Here is a 17,351-nt window from a genome sequence, read left to right as displayed (position 1 = left end):
GATCGTTCTAAGAATGTAACTCCCGTTTGCGAGTTGCATAAAGAAGGGCTCTATCTGAGTTGCAGGTGTGACTAGCTGGTGGCATGAAAGGTTGTTTGAATTTCCATCACATGCTCTGTGTAAATTAATACCCTGACACAAAAGTATACCGCTTAGTGAGCGTTTACAGTTGTCACCACTAAGAAATACATTTTTGTCGCTGTCACTATAGCAAGAATGAGTGTATGGTAATTTCCATATAGATTTAACATATCCCTTACCCAATTGTTCATATTGGCCAGCAGGTATGTACTCAAGGCATTTATGAAATCGGAAAGTTGTTATCGGAATTGTGATAATTCCGTGTATTATCCATTCAATGACAGGACTCTCTGACATTGTCAATGATAATCTCTCGAGTTTTTCGATGCTCAGGATTGTATAGTCTGCTCCTTTCTGTGCCAAACTGATCTGTTTATCAGTAAGGTTAAAAATGGAAAATAATGACGTTGTGTTGATTAAACGCCAAGGCACATAGCCTGAACGAAGATTTTGCAGCGTCCAGCCTAATTCTATAATAGAGCGTAATTGAGACTGGCCATGTTGTAACATTAGCAAATCTCTGTCTATCACATCAAAGGCAGAGGATACAATATTGTCCAAAGAATATATTCTGGAAGACAGAGTCATTAACCCATTGTCTACTACAGAAAGTGATTTCTCCAAATTAATACGATCAATTTCTCGTATTTTTTCAGCAGTTTCAATTTGCTTTACTTTCCAAGCCTCGTTGTAAGCAGCATAGATACTGGTCGCTATGAAACGCTTTTGACGCTGTTTGCGTGGTCCAAGAATGAAATCGCGCAAATCAGCACCATCTTTTAGCAAAGACAAGTGTTGCTTAATTTCAGCTAGTGTAGATGTAGTTAGCCATTCTAGGCAGAGTTTCCCTACACTGTATGTTGTTATAATCCCTGGATGTTGTCTCTGGGAGTATCTAGAGTCTAATCTGGTCATTTTTAACCCCTGTGTTTTATTCAGGAACCTATCTTGACAGCTATTTGTGTCTGTAGGCCAGATTAACCACTTTTTCCAATCAGGATGTGTTCTGTTGAAATTAAGCATGAGCGGATTTTGCGGATTGGCAATCCGCGAATTTGCGGATTTGCGAACTCGCAATCCGCAAAATCCGCGAATTCCCGCGAATTTGCGGATTTTTTTTTTTTTTTGTGTTCGCCCGTGTTTCTGCCAGTTCGCGAGGGTTTTTACAATTTCGCAATTTGCGAACTTACCTGTTGGGTCGCAAGTTTTGCGAACTTGTTGTTTCTACGTGTCCAACCTGTTTGGGACACTCTTCTTCATCACTGCCACTCTCTGACTACTCATGCCACCCTCTGGCCCACCCATGCCACCCTCTGTTTCATCACCACACCCTCTGGTTGTCCAGTGTACATTATTTTCGGCAAAGCAAAGCACACCTTCCCTGCCTCAAGTGACCTGAATTAATTTGGGGCTGATTAATGTGTCACAGAATATTTTTTTAGCTGGCACCTGCTTCCTTAGTGCGCCCTGATTAGTGATCTTTTGCACTTGCTAAGTGCTTTCATTGTTGCAAAATTAGTTACAACACCTGCCCTGCCCCAACTGACAATAATGAATTAGGGGCTGATTAATGGATTTTAACTTCCAGCCTGGCTCCTGCTTGTCTCCCTTAGCTGTAATTCATGACCTTTGTGGCATATGTGTAACTATTCTGAGGTTCAGAGCAGGGTCACATAATAGTTTCAACTGGCAAGTGAACTCTGGAGGGGCCCCTCAGGAAGCACTACAGGAAATGGCTACTAATGATGTGCCTGAACTTTTGAACCTGGTAAGTAGTTACTTTCAGTTTTGCTTAGAACGTATTTCTGCAATTTCGCACTTATTCGCGGGGCGCGAACTCACGCGAACAGTGCGAGCAGTGCGAGCAAAATCCGCTGCTCGCGGATTTGCGGATTTTGCAGGAAATTCGCAAATCTCGCGGATTGCGGATTTCCCGAAAATCCGCAAAATCCGCGAGCGGAACGGATTTTCCGCCCATGCCTAGTTGAAATGTAACATTTGTGACACGTCTAACTCAATATCAGCGGTTGTATTCTCAGGTATTGGCTTTGGTATAGACGGTGTTTTAAGGTCTTTGTTCTTAGCTAGGCCAAGACAAGATGTTTGGTGTATTGTGTCATTTAAAAATAACATTTGTTCAGGTATCATACAGGTTCTAAATAGTGCTTCAATGCCTTGCACCTGCCAATCTTTTGTACCCCAAATTGTTTTCGTTTCAATATTATTTTTCCAATAATCAAAACCAAATGTCATCATTTTGTCATAAAATGCTTCTGAATATATCAATTTAGAATTTGTCAGCATTGTTTTCATACCTGTTTTATCTAACAGTTTGTAATAAAACGTTTCTGCATCACTGGTGTTAAACCCTGAGAAGTATTTGAATTTCTCAAAAAATGCTTTAGAACTGCTTTTAGGTGGTGTAGAACAATGTTCCCATTGATTATACATAAAAACATTTCTAGGCTGTGCAGATTTATGCAAGTAATGATCCCCATAGTGGGTGTAACAGAATAACTGCTCATAACTAGATGAACCTTGTAAATAATCATGTTCTGTGAATCTAGCTGACATTACTAAATCAGACATCATGTCATTAATACTGTTAAAGTCCCAATCATCAGAGAATGTACTTGGTGTCACAAAGTCACTTAAGGAAACCTTTAGTTGATGAGGATACTTCAGGATTTCGACCGGACCATAGATCTCATAGTCTGTTTTCTCCCATACTACCCCACCAGGTATTGGAATTGCTGTGACATTTACTGTTGACAGTTCTCTTTTCTTCACGTGGGATGATCTGTGTGGTTTCAGGACTAGGTTGATGTTCTGACTTGCTGTGTCCATTGTAATATATTTTCCTTCAATGAATTTTCCCAAACATAGTACCATGATGAGCCAAAGCAGGAGGAAAAATACACCTAGACCGAACCAGAACTCTAGCCAAGGGGAAATTAGGTAGATTTCCTTCAGTTGATGAAAGAGTTCCGTTGCTTTTTCTTTAAAAGACTTTTTTGTTTCTGGCATCACTTCGGGGTCGTTTAAATCTTCAGAGAAGTTGTCGAAGTTGATGAAATAACCAGAGGCAGTTCTGTCAATTGATGGGATTGTTCTTTCAATCTGTCTCTCGGTAGCACTTTCTGATGCCACATCATTGTAGACTGGTGTTGTTTCTTGACGAACTGTTTCAATCTGTGTTTCAAGAGGCACGAGTTCCATGGCATTATTGCATAGTCCTTCATTGTGCACTGCAGGCTGATCGAATGTGATTAGTCTTTCAGTTTGAACCTCTTGGATTGTTGCAAGTTTGGGTATTCTGTTGTTTCTTGGGAGTCCACTGGGCCTACTGTTGATTATAGGCCACATGCTTGTGGTTTTACCAGATCGATAGACACAACTCTGTTCTCCTTTTTACCAGCAAGGGGCGGTAGCACAACTGATCTTGTTCCGGTGACTGCTAAGACAGGTACTGCTTTTCTGTAAGAAGGCCCAAATTCCTTCTTCACCGCGATCTTTTCTCTGACTAGATCCCCAATCTTTGGAATCCAGACAGGCCTTGCTGGGGCTGTTGCGGGTGGTGCCTCGTCAGTGGTACTTGGCTGTTGCTTTAACTTTATGTTGCTTAATGATTTTCTTGTTTCATTCAGTTCCTGTAAAACAGCCAAACGGTCTTTTACATCAAACTGCGTTGTTTCTTCTTGTACCACTGACATCTGACTATCGAGGTCCTGAACGTTCATTCTAATTCCGAACAATAGTTCGTATGGGCTGAAACCTTTTAGAGAATTTCTTGGCATGTTGTTAAGACTAGTCTGGACACTTATTAAATGTTTGACCCTCCCAGCGCCTGAACCTAATACCTTCGCTGTTATAGATTGCTTTATGTCACGGTTTTTTCTTTCTACCACACTATTCCCTTCGGGGTGCGACGGACAAGAATACCGCAACCCAATTCCCATGCTGGCCATGGCCTCCTTATAGGCTCGAGAGCTGAAAGCAGGACCCTGGTCAGAATGGAACGTGGTAATTGCGTATGTGCCGATAAAGACTCGCAAATCTTTTATAACCGTTCTAGCGTCAGCCGAGCGCTGGGGACCTCATTTTTTAAGTGCTTTTCGTCTTAACTATTAATGGGACGCAGGATGGGGTGTAGGCAGCGTTACGCTCTTTCTGATTGGTAGCCGGTAGCAAGGTTCGCTACTGCGATCCCTATTACAGTTTTCACAGTTGTTTGCATATATTTGGTGTTCTACACTCATTCCCGGCCACCAGAATACTGATTGTAATTCAGTCAGTGATTCCTTGATCTCTCTGTGCCTAAGACCCAAACCCATGTGTGCGTCTGCTATTAAAAATATTCTCCTGTTCATGTTTGGAATTACTCTGTCCCCCACTCCAGGGATTCGAGCAAAAGGAACGGAGTTTGCATCGATTATGTATGCATAATTGAGTGGATAGTTTACGGGTAGTGCTGCACAGTCGCCTTTTACGGTCGTTTTTACTGCCAGCATGGTTTCCCCGTCTATGTACTTATCCGTACGCTTTTTTGTGGCTACGGAAGCCGGGTTAGTTGCTTCCGCGGTGGCTGTATTAGCCAATGAATTCCCTGCAACGTGAACGCCATCACGTTGAAGACTCTGTGCGTGAATCACGTGAGTCTTTTGTAGTTCTTTGTGTAAAAGAGCTACCTCGTTCCAGAGCTTTTTATGCTTTATTGTGGCACCTGTGTCATCTTTGTAGTCGTTTTCGATCCAACTCTGCAGTTTGTTATTGTAAGAATTGACGCAAAAATGAGAATCGCACACGATAAGTGTGGGGAATTCGCGTTCTGCATTTTCGAGCGCCATCTTTAAAGATCTGATTTCAGTTCTCTGAACCGAACAGTTTCTTACAGATTCAGTTTTTGTTACTTTCGGCCTGAATTTACCGCACAGCCAACGACCTTTAATGATCGCACACGCTGCATTGTAGGATTTGCTCTCTACGTTGAAATGCTGTACAAAGCTATCTGTATAGATTATACAGGCATATTGTGGGAGAGGCAGAATTTCGATTGGCAGAGGATATTCTTCTTCATATTCTAAATCATTCAGTTCCTCAAATTGCGGGGCGAAATAGTATTTCACGTCTTCCGCTCCTAGAGAATCTATGTACTGTATCCATTTCGGATCCAGTGACACTGTAGGCAGGTTTACTGGGCTGAATAGCGCCTCGAAGGCGGATTCCGCTGTAAGGATATTAATCCGTTTGCCGTGTGCTAGTTCTCGTTCATTTGCTAATGCGATTTGCACTGCGTTCACAGTTCTTTCTGTGCGACTGAATGCTTTTTCTGCTTGTGTGTACAAGTGAGATTTAATTGAAATTGGTACCTTTTCTCCCTCATTAGAGGTTAGGTACGTGAATCCGCATCTTCCTGGGATGACTCGGATTACAAGATCGATCGTGTTGTCACGTGTATCTAATTTTGTTTTTGCTAACATGTCTGTTTGCAGTGATCTCAAAATTTCTGTGTGTTTTTGAGTCCAATTGATTTGTTTTAAATCAGGTTTTATTAGTTCGTAGAGAGGTTTAACCCTCTCTGCGTAATTTAGTATGTCAGTTCTTCCGAAATTCAGAAAACCTAGTATGGATTGTAAATTCTTCAGCGTTTTTGGAGCTTGGAGTACAGCGCACTTCTCTAAGAAGTTGTCCGCTAGGCTTTTCCCTTCACTTGATAATTCGTACCCTAAAAATAGTACTGTCAGATGGGCAATTCGGGACTTTTTAAAGTTGAATTTGTAAACCTCTGCTGCGAACCCAAGTATAATGGTGTTCACTCTTTTCAAGTGAGTATCCAAGTCGTCGTCTGTGAGATAAATATCATCTACGTAAGATAATGCTTCATCATCATACATTTGTAGTAACTCTGTTACCCTAGCTGAGAATAGTCCTGGGCTGTTCTTGAACCCCTGTGGGAGTCGACAGAATTCTTTCTGCGACCCAAATGCAGAGAAAGCGGTCAAATATCTGCTTTCTGGTGCAATGTTTTGACAAAAGAAACCATTAGAAATGTCTAATGTCGTTTTATATTTTTTCCTAACTATGTTATTCATTAGGGCTGCACTATGCGAGTTTTGTACTGCAAAAGATTTGCAACATGTATTAAGATGTCTGTAGTCCAAAACTAGACGATATGAATTGTCTGGCTTGGAGACAGGAAACAAAGGATTGTTCATTTGAGAGGTGCATGTTTCAATCACCCCCTGGTATTCAAGTTGATCTAAGATCTCCCTGACCTGTTTTTTAGCTTCTTGCTTTATGGGATACTGCCGTTGGGCAGTTGGTTCACTTTTTAGTTGGATTTTGTGAGGCGGTGAATCCTCATCCCATCCTACATGATTTTTATACAATGCAGGTGCCTGGGCCACTGCCCATTTCCTTGCATATGTGTATTTTTTGTGAATCGGTATGTGATTCGAGAAGGCAGGCATAATCACTTCTTCGCCACGAGGGCACTCCCTGACAAACTCTGGGGGCCAATCTTTTTCAGCTAACAGAATATCATAGCCTTTTGAGAGCTTATCCCAAAATAGACCCTTAATTTTCCTAGTCTTATCACCCTCCATACGCAATGTTATTTCGTATATTTTATGGGGCTCGCTAAGTCTGGCGTCGGCAGTTTCAACCTGAATGTATTCATTCGTGTCCACTGTCTCCAGATGACTCATCAAGATCTTGCGCGCTATACTGATTTCTGCTGCACTGTCCAACATTGTCAATGCCCACTCCCCGTTTTTCAACTGTGTCCTCAGTATTCTCGGCATGGTTGATTACTCTAATACTGGCTACCTTCTTTTTCTGAAATTGAGATTTCTTATTTTGAGCAGGTTCCTTGTCTTTGGACTTGGTTTGCTCTCCTGGGTCTGACCGTCCTCTTCTTTCCGAATTCTGTGGAAAAGATCGAGAGGGACGTGTATCAATACTTTGATATCTATCAGGTTTTTTTATATTATCCCTATTTCTAAGGTTATATCTTTTCTCAGAGGGCTCCCGTTGGGGAGACTGGCGTTCTCGAGTCGGAGTTCTTTCCCTCCGTCGAGGAGACCTTCCTCTGGACTGGAAAACTTTTTCCTTGGGAGTGGATTGTTTATTTCCATCCCAGCTCTTTTTTGGAGTGTTTAAATTATTTTTAATAAATAATTTTTCAGGATTTTCGAGCAGTTGGGGCTTAACTGGTTTCCCACCCAAGCTGTCTCTACCTAATTCTTCATAGCATTTTTCTATGATTTTTGCAAGTTCAACAGGATCTTTTATATCTGTTTCCCTCAACTTCTGGCGAATCGCCACAGATGCTGCTTCTCCCTTAATGTTGGCTAATAATATAGCCGTGACCTGCTTGAAGTCTTTCAGTAATTTCATACCTAGATTTAAAGCGGGCTCTGGACCGAATTCATTTTGAATCTGTTTTAGCACTTCTGGTATTACCGCCATGGACGGAACACTGTGTGTTTTTGTGTAAATGGAAGCAAAGACTGTACCCCAAGTGTCACAGTCCTCCACGTGTGGTGCGATTCCCATAGGAAGGCAGATGGTCAAGATTCTGTGTTTCTCAATAGGGGTAGTATCAGGAAATACTGCCTCTATTTGAGTGATTTTCTGGGCTAACCAGAAAGGAATTTGTTCCCGTTTTACGGGTGTTTTACCAAGACATGACTGTATGTTCTGTGGTGTAATTTTATTTGTGTTCCCCTGATGAGGGGTCAGCTGGTGTGAATTAACAGCTGGCTGGACTGTTGCAGTCCGCATTACATATTGGACTAATTGCCTATGTATTTTTATTAATGTGTTTAGCTGTGCTAACAGCTCTTCTCTAGACATTCTTGCAATGTCAGGATGTGGTGTGTAGCTGGCTAGAACCGGCCACGTGGCTCCTGGTCTACCTAGTGGACCGAGCCTAGTTATGTGATCATTGTGTTTTAGGGCGCCATTAAACCAGAGCAGGTGCTCTTGAAATTTAAGTGGGATTTCAATCTCCTCGAAAGGAGCGTACTCTCCCGGAGGTTCCTCTATTTTGTAATAGTGAAACTCTTGTGTTATAGCGTTTACCGCTGGAAAGTTTATCCATGAATAAAATACCTCTGTCTGCCGATATTCGTGAGCCTCTATCACGAAAATTACTGTACCACCTTGAGGTGTCAGTCCGTTTTCTATAAGTTTTAAAGTTATAGATCTTCTTAACTGGACCGGGATGATAATAGCACCCGGGTCTGTGTATTCGGGACCTTGCTGAGTCGCATCTGCTGCGGCCCCAGCGGTGCCGTTGTTTTCTACTGACATTGTATAAATGTAGTTTTTGCAGAGTAGGTCTCCAAGGAGACAAAGATTAGATGCACAATATTTTGGAACACTGTATCCTTCAACGTTGAATAAACCAGAGCTTTACATAGGAATCTCTTCCTACTAAGGTCGGGCGGATTTTAACCTTTCACCCACTCCAGACGTCTATTGGAGTATTTTACGGGAGAAAGGGGTGTGAAATATGCACGACTGAGTTACTCTACAAGTCTTGCGTTAGTTTATCGCCTTACCAAACGTTTGGGCGCCATGTAGTGTAGTTCCTAGTTTCCCACTAGGCCCTGCGCATTGGAATAACATAAACAGTAGTATCGACGTGGAACTGCGGATATTCCAGGCCTCCACTGACTATGCTAAACTTAATTGGGTTGTGTTACCAACTAGCTCAGAGGTCACTGGAAACTTTCTTCTCTGCATAGGAAGTGATCAGCTTCCTTGGCACAGACAAGAAGGGATTCAGTTTTCCAACAACCGTGCAACATGACAACTTTGCTCCTCAGATCAAGAGTCGATCTCTAGGGTCGTGTGAAACAATAGACATAGATTTCACTCAGTCAGTCTAGTGCAGTTTACTTTCACAGTATGTAGAGAATAGAGAGACGGGCGTGTATCAATAAAGGTTAACATTTATTGAACAGTCTTTCTTCTCGTACAAGAGAAATGTATTGCCACAATTGCAATAATTGTTATTATAAAAAGTACGTACAGTAAGATAAGTATTGCGAAATAGAACTGTAAAAGCATTGATATGGTTTCTTAGCCATACAATGGTTTAAAAGTAATAAAACATATATACAGTCATATATACATTAGGCTAACATACTCAACTGGTGCTTCTAACTAAGCCTACCCCAGTGTGCCTGACCTAAGCCTAACACGTGAAAGGGGAGTAAGTAAGTAGCTTAAGTTAAGTTGGTTTTGCCAAGGTTTGTTTCAAGAATTCTCGTCTAAGGGTTTAGTCAACACCATACCTCTGAATAGAATGATGGAGGATTGGTATCTCCTTCAGGGGTCTCTCTCGATATCCCAGTCACCCGCGAGGGTAAACCGGAAGCGCCGGGACTGGATTTCTCTGCACGAGAAAGGCAGCGGCTTCTCTCAGCGCGTCGAGGAAGGAGGGGTGACAGCGTCCGCGGGCAGCTGGGCTGGATGTCTTCGCAGAGGACGGCTGCTCAGCTCCTTAAGCGTACTGCACCATAGTTCGCGCTGTAGCGGCGATAATGGTAATCAGCAGCTTCACCACCACAGGATAGCAGGCTGCAGCGACAGAGTGCTAGTTTTTACCAACACAGGGTCATGCAGGCAGCTGGCATCAGCAACAGGCAACGAACTCGCAGCTCGTATCTCTCATTGCTTAAGGCAACGTTGGTAATATTTATACCTGACAGGTGCCGGGTTTGACGCAAGTTTGCTGGACATAAGACGTCAATTAAAGATGTCACTAGGAAGTGACAGTTACCAGTTGCTCATTAGAGTTCTATTACTAATCAAAACATAGCAAGCGGGGATTTCCAGGTTTGCTGAGTTTTTATCTTGTTGAAGAACTCGGAGTGTTATCTAGGAATATCAGATAGTGACTGCTGCTCTGTCATTGCACTAATTGGTCGCAAAGGAAGTAGCAGAGAGTCATGCTGGAATGTGGCTCTGTTCGTGTGAGGCCAGAGATGACTTTTCAGAAAATCGCACTTGAACGGTTATGCCAATATAGGGAATAAATGGATTTATAGCCGAATAGGGGCATAAGGTTACAGTATCGATCAGGAACCTAGATAAGCACGCAACAGAAGCTGTCTGCTTTTGAAGGGAAACCCAGAATTTGCTGTCAAGACATGTACACTGCCTGGCAAAAAAGCACTGACAAAGTTAATATGTCTGGCATGGGCTGGCAACTTTTTGGGTTTGCCAATGCTCATTTTCTTTTGTAATGGTTTTTGTAAACCTAAATTACGAAATCTATTTAAAAAAATGGAAGCGTGTGCGTGGTCAGTCATTTTAAAATGGGTTTTGTAATACAATGTTTACAAAAACCTTTAAAAGATGCCTGCCTTTATCCACACTCCTGTGCATTCATCTTTGAATGGTTTCCATTCAAATAAAAAAAATAAAAAAACAAGAAAGACGGATGTCCAGGAATATTGGTCGCCATTTTATTATGCCAAATAATGAATCATGCATGCAAGACCTGCATATGATGAGAAAACACTGGCAAGAAGCCATTTTTTTTAAAACACATAGCCACAGAAGTCTTTGGCACTGAACTTTACAACATGTTGTGAAGATGTGCACCTTTTGCAGGAACAGATTACAGTCACCGGCAGTGAAGTTAGCTACTAAATGAATGGATATGTCCCACTGCCCCTTGCTGTAATGGGTGAAAAACAAATGTGAATAAAGCCAACAAATAGATAAAGAGGGACAGTCAATGGGTATCACTCTAAGCCTTATAACCCTCCCGTGCGGAGTGCCGTCTCTATTTAACGTATAGGTTTCCGAACTAGCTCCTCTGATCCAGGATTTTGGGTTGAGTCTTACGTCTTACGCTGACGACACTCAGATTGTGGTGGCTGCATATAAAAATCAGGTTCCCCCTTTCAGAACTGAATGTGTGCCATTAACCGATTGATGAGTAAACACTGTCTTAAACTTAATTCTGATAAAACAGAGGTCCTGCTTTTTGGTAGTATGCAACCTAACTGGGGCAATCTGTGGTGGCTGGCAGAGATGGGAGAGCCACCTAAACCTGCGGTGAAGGCTAAGAACCTGGGAGTGTGGTTGGAAAACAAACTTTCGCTTACTAAGCACACTAATGCAACGGTTTCTCCTTCCACTTCCTTATCAAGAAAGTAAGGAAGATTCTTCCATATATTCCCATTGACACCAGAAAAACTGTAGTTACATCACTGATTCAGTCCAAACTTGATTATTGCAATGGGCTGTATCTAAACATTCAGAAGCAGTGCTTAAGAAAGCTTTAGATGGTACAAAATACAGCCGCACGGCTACTGTCCAACACCCCTAGGTGCAAATCTGTATCCAAAGAGATTCGCAGCCTTCATTGGCTCCCTGTAGCACAACTGATAAAATTCAAGGCTCTGTGTCTGGTGTACAAAGCACTGAACCACATAGGCCCTGTCTTTTTGCAAAACCGTCTCACCTGGTATGAACCGACCAGACAGCTTTGCTTAACAGGGGCCAAACTCCTGACAGTGCCCAGAATTCGAACATCGCACTGGGTTGGCCGCAGCTGTTGCTTTGGCATCTCTAAACTCTGGAACACTCTTCCGAGGGAGGTCAGAAGTGCGAGCTCCCTCTCCTCCTCCAGGAAAGGACTAAACACCTGGTTGTTCCAGAACTAGATGTCCGAGCAGGCTTACTAATGTCCTCAGCGCCAAGACCCCTCCGGGTATTCGTGTGCTTTATAAACCCAGTAACATTAACATACATATTTAATACATATAATTTTAGTAAAATGAAATATGCATGACCTAAAAAGGGTCTACATTCTGGGGCAAAGAACACCCTAGTAATCTCTGCCCATTGCAGAGGAATCAACTTCTTGTTTTCCCCGCCCTTCTAAAAACTCTTTTATGACTAAATAAACTCACATACTTTGAGATTACTTTAAAAAACATCCTCGACGCAGTGGGGGAAACATGGCGGCAGCTAGTTGAGCTGTTGCAGTGCTCACCTGAGTTCCTGTCTGCGATGGTCCGATGGTGTGCGTGTGAGCGGCGGCTCACAGTGAGATGAGAGTGAGAGAGATCTGCGGTACTCGGCCTGTATTTTTCCGGCGTTCTTCCGCGTCTTTTCGTCAGCCCCTCTCTGAGCCCTCTCTGAGTTAGCTCGGCAAAATCCACCATCCACCATACGCAAAAATTTGCCTTCTGCCTTCCGAGCCTCCAGTGTTTAATGCGCGGAGGCGAGAAGTGGATGTCCACCCCCAGGGCCGTCATTGGAGTCTTTGAAGTTGCCGGTAGCGACGAATCTGCTGCAGGGGCCCCTACTCCGGCTCCGGCTGCAGTTGCACTTGCCCCGCCCTTTCCCTCGGCTGTAACACGGAGGAAGCCAAGTTTGCCGTCCGAGCTTCAGCTTCAGCTTCAGGTGCGGCAGTCAAGTTTGTCAAGCCCGTGGCAGGCTCTTCCCGGCCTGCTGCTTTGGAGTTTGGCAGCACTGGAGCTCCGCCGTGGGAGGAAGCTCCGCAGCCTTCAATTCGAGCCTCGAGGGAGCTTGGTGGGACCCAGCTCCAGCTGTAGCATCTCTGCAGTATCTGGTAGGAGGTGTAGGGGAGGGGCGGAGGAGAAGGACACAACTGAGGCACGAAGGGGTCTGGGGCCCAGCGCAGAGGCTGTCACGGGGGGTGTAGCAGGTTGGCGAGTTTGGAGGAACACAGCGCAATATTAGCACCTGTAATTCAGGAGGCCCCTGGCCCTCACCCCATCCTCAGCCTGTCGCCCTCCCCAGAAAGCGGTTTAGAAGCGAGTACCCCTAACACAAAGCATACAGCCAGAAGGAGGGGGAGGGGCACTCTTAGTAGAAGGCTAAAACCCGTGGGGGGCCATAGATCCTGACATCGAGCTAGAGATACAAACAAAATCCACTGGTGACGGTCCCCCGACACCGGATCTAAGTCAGACAGCTCAGAGCGCCTCATTGAGGAAAAAAGTCTCCTCATATTTATCTGGAGAGGTAAAAGCGAAACGTGCTTTTACCTGCAAAACGGCACTGGGTTCCAAAACCGCCAAAAATACCAAAGCAGTTAGTAACACTGGATCAAAGATAACGCCTTCTTTGAGGTCTTACTTTAAGGTTGTCCGGCAAATCCTGCGCATTTCAGATCAGCAACTATTCGAAGATACCTCTTCTGGGATGGCATCGCTGGAACATCCGGAGGGTGCCGCACCTGCCGCAGATAGGAGCATTCCCGTTATAGGACCTCCCCCCGCTACAGCAAACACCTTGCAGGATCTAGCTGAGGCTGAGGCTGAGGAGGCAGATACAAGCACTGAGACACATGAAGTCGATACTACAAAAAAATCCTGTGAGATAAGGGTGGTGGATCAGGGGTTGGAGGCGGGGCCTAAGGAGGTTAATCTGATGGTTAATGGGTTAGATGGCTCTTCAATCCCGAGTGTGAGCTTTCAGGGGCCGCTGAACATCATTCCTCCTGACATTCCTCCCGACACCCCGGTACAGAATCCAACGGATTTATTACATCCTACGGTACCACTGATTGTCACTTCTCCTATTTCCCTTGTGCAAAATCCTACAGATGTTTTGCGCTCCATGGTGCCATCGACAATTTTGTCCCCCTCGATACACCTGGCCGCAATGCCTAATCCAGTGTCGCTGTCAGCAGGGTTGCCATATAACAATGAGTTACTACAGGAGGACCTGCAGGGAGCTACGGCCTCTGATACCTACCTGGGTAGCGGGGTCGACCCATGTCTAGCCTCTTATCTGCAGTCAATGTTTTCATCTTTATCAGCAGATATTAAGAAAGGCTTTGAGGCGTCGACATCTATCCAATCCGAAATCCGGAATTTTTGTGAATCCTTAGATAGCAAAGTAGACAGCCTTGCCACAAGAACAGAAAGGTTGGAGGATACAGTGACAGGCATGTCTCTAAACCTGGACGAAGCCAAGACGGATATCGTCAAACTTAAAAAAGAAGATCTGATGCTGGCGGAGAGGATGGAGTCATTGGAGAACAACGCGCGTCGTAGCAACCTCCGTATTCTTAACATCCCGGAAAACAGCGAAGGGGCGGATATCAAGCAATACATTATCCAACTGCTATAAGAATCCCTGAAATTGGATCAAACGGTCGAGGAGTTGTCACTTGACATCCAACGAGTCAATAGAGATCCCTTCAGGAGGAATCCTCAAAGAACAAAGCCGAGGAAAATACTTGTGAACTTCCACACCTACACCCTTAAAGAGACTATCTTGAGCTTGGCCCTAAAACAGAAGTCCTTGAGTGGAAAGGGTTTTAACTTCCAAATTAGATCAGACCTCTCAAGGGCTACGCTCGATAAGCAGTGGGAGTTCGGGAGGAGGTTAGATGCCTTTAGGAGCCATGGGGCAGTAGCCCAGTTAGTCTTCCCAGCCGCCCTGAAGGTTATGCATAATAATACAATGCATAATATCCGCTCAGTCCAGGCTGCGGATGAGTTGTTAATATCCTTGGGGAGGGGGAGAGACAAAGATAAAAACAATGGGACTTCAAGTTAAAAAAAAAAAGAATAAATTACTGTGCCACTGAAGTTAAGGAAAAAAGAGAAAAGAAGAAGGAAGGAAAGGGAAAAAAAAGTGAGTTTTGTTAATGCCACGAGCAAATATCAAAGGGGGTTAGCACTTAAAAAAGGAAGGATAATAGATGAAAGAAAAACAAAACAAAATAGGAAAATAAAGAGATATCTGTTAGGGAAAATTAAAAAAAAAAAAATTAAGAACATTCTCACATATAATTTATATCCTGTTCCCCTCCCTGCGGGGTCATCTCTTCTTTTCCTTTCCTCTTTCTCTTATTCAGTTTTTTTCTGCTTTTTCTTTCTCTCACTTATGTATATATAAAAGGTATCAGTTAGTTAGGACAGGAACTCAGTAGGGGCGCTATCTTCTGGTTTTCCAGATAGATAGAGTAAGGGTTTCCCAAGGGGAGGGGGGTTTCAGGGGGGGAAGTGGGGGGGGTTGCTTGTAAAAATTTCAAAAAAAGTCCTCATTTTTTGCCCATTGATATTCCGGTTATGGAGAGTTGTAGGTCGGGATGTAAAAGTTGGTACTTTTTCCAGCATTGTTGTTAGAGGCTCTATTCCCTTACTTGTTAATGCTTCTAGGTGGGGGAGTGCAAAACTGCTCTTATGGAAAAGCTAAAAGTTCTTTCTTGGAACATAAACGGCTTGCGCTCTAGCCCCAGAAATAGGAAGATATTGCAGTATCTTCGCGACTCGGAGGCCCAGGTACTCATACTTCAAGAGACCCATTTCACAGAAAATGAGACTCTTTCTTTAGTTAAAAAAAATAGGTGGATCGACTTTTGCATATCCACTACACAGAACTCGAATACCAGAGGTGTGGCGATCATCTTTAAAAAATCTTTAAAAGCAAGGCTGGTTGATAAACTCGCAGACTCTGGGGGCAGGTGGCTCATTGTCTCGGTTCTTATAGCTGGGGCTCCAGTTACGATAGTGGGCTATTATGGGCCTAACAACGACGATCCATCAGCATTGAGTTCATTGTTTTCTCATCTCCTTCTTTATCCAGAACCGGTCGTCCTGGCCGGAAATTTTAATGTGGTCTTGGACCCTAATTTGGATAAATCTCCGTCTAACAGGCCAATAGTCCCTTCCAAAACTAGGGCCTTTCTACTTGATAAAATGAAGGAGTTTGGATATGTAGATATATGGAGACTAAGATCTGGGTTAAAACAGGGCATTTCCTTTCGTAATTATAAGTATCACCACCAGTCAAGAATAGACCTTGCTCTGGTCAGTCGTGAATTAGTTAAATTTGTACAAAATGTTTACTATCTCCCTTTCCATCTGTCTGACCATGCAGCTTTGTGCATGGAACTGGTTGGGCTGTCAAATACCACATCCAGAACATGGTCTTTTGACCGCTCCCTTCTTAATGCTCCAGACGATATTACCTTTTTAAAATCTGAAGCACAGGGTTTTTTTGATAACAACATCGGATCGGCTTCATTAGGTTGCGTCTGGGATGCATTTAAAGCTTTTTTACGAGGCATTATCACTAATAAGGTCTCGTATAGAAGGAAGATCTATAGAGAATCTGTCACCTCATTGGAAGCCGATATGGCTATGCTGCAGGAGAATACCTTATCACATCCTGCTGCCCCATCAGAAATTTTGGAAGATTGGCAGAACAGGCTACTCATATTAAAGGGGGAATTGAGTTCAACTCTGAACGCGCGAGTTCTCCAGAGATGGGAGGCCGGTAAGATGGCCCATTTCGAATATGGAGAATGTGCAGGGAAGCTCCTGGCTTGGAAAGCAAAAACAGACCGAGTCAGAAATAACATAGACCATATTGAAGTTGATGGTGTGGCTTACTCAGCAGACAGTGACATCAGAAGGGCATTCCGTGATTTTTTTAAGGACACCTATCATGAGCACAAGACTATCGAGGCGCGGCAAGTAGACGAGTGGTTGATCGGAGTATCCCTCCCTTCCCTTTCGCATGACCAGAAAGTTGCCTTAGATAGACCAATTACTAAGGAAGAGGTTATCAGAGCCATTATAGATAGTAAGAAGGGTAAGGCATCAGGTCCCGATGGCCTCCCATCGGAGGTTTATTTGGCCCTATTACCAACAATAGTCCCCTTCTTAACTCAGCTGTTCAATCAGATCTTCCAGGTGGGGCTGGCCCCTCTTGACTCATGGAATGACGCTTCAATCACTTTGATATTGAAGCCGGGTAAACCAGCCGAGAGCTAAGGTTCTTATAGACCGATCTCCATTCTAAACTCTGACTATAAGTTTTTTACATCTGTTCTTGCTAGTAGGCTGGGGGAGGTGGCACCTTGCATTTAACATCGAGATCAACGAGGCTTCGTGAAGGGGTGCCAGCTCTTTGAGCTGACTTATGACCTACTGGGAGCAATCGACATGGCGACTGCGGATTCTTTACCCCTAGCCGTTATCACGTTGGACGCCACCAAGGCCTTTGACAGGGTGAATTGGACATTCTTGTCGGGGGTCTTGGGAAAGTTCAACTTGGGGGAGGATTTCCGCAGAGTGGTGAGCCTATTGTATCGGAACCCCACAGCTTCTTTGTTGGTCAACGGTGAATTGTCGGACCCTTTTGACATCACTCGGGGTACGAGGCAGGGCTGCCCCCTCTCCTATTTGATTTCTATATTGAACCCTTTGCGCAAAGGCTTAGGGATGACAATAACATCAAGCCTTTTTTCTATG

At 43.9% G+C, this 17,351-nt stretch overlaps 1 protein-coding gene across 2 annotated transcripts in view; it reads right to left on the bottom strand.

Moving 5' to 3' along the window:
- Nucleotides 1–17,351, bottom strand: part of WDPCP (WD repeat containing planar cell polarity effector) — a 2,342,145-nt gene that overhangs the window by 2,153,688 nt on the left and 171,106 nt on the right. The gene's annotated exons all lie outside the window — the stretch shown is intronic.

Source organism: Lissotriton vulgaris, chromosome 6, assembly GCF_964263255.1.
Source record: "Lissotriton vulgaris chromosome 6, aLisVul1.2, whole genome shotgun sequence".
In the NCBI taxonomy this organism is placed as follows: Eukaryota; Metazoa; Chordata; class Amphibia; order Caudata; family Salamandridae; genus Lissotriton; species Lissotriton vulgaris.
Note: the sequence above shows the minus strand (reverse complement) of the source record. Positions and strands in the feature narration are given on the sequence as shown.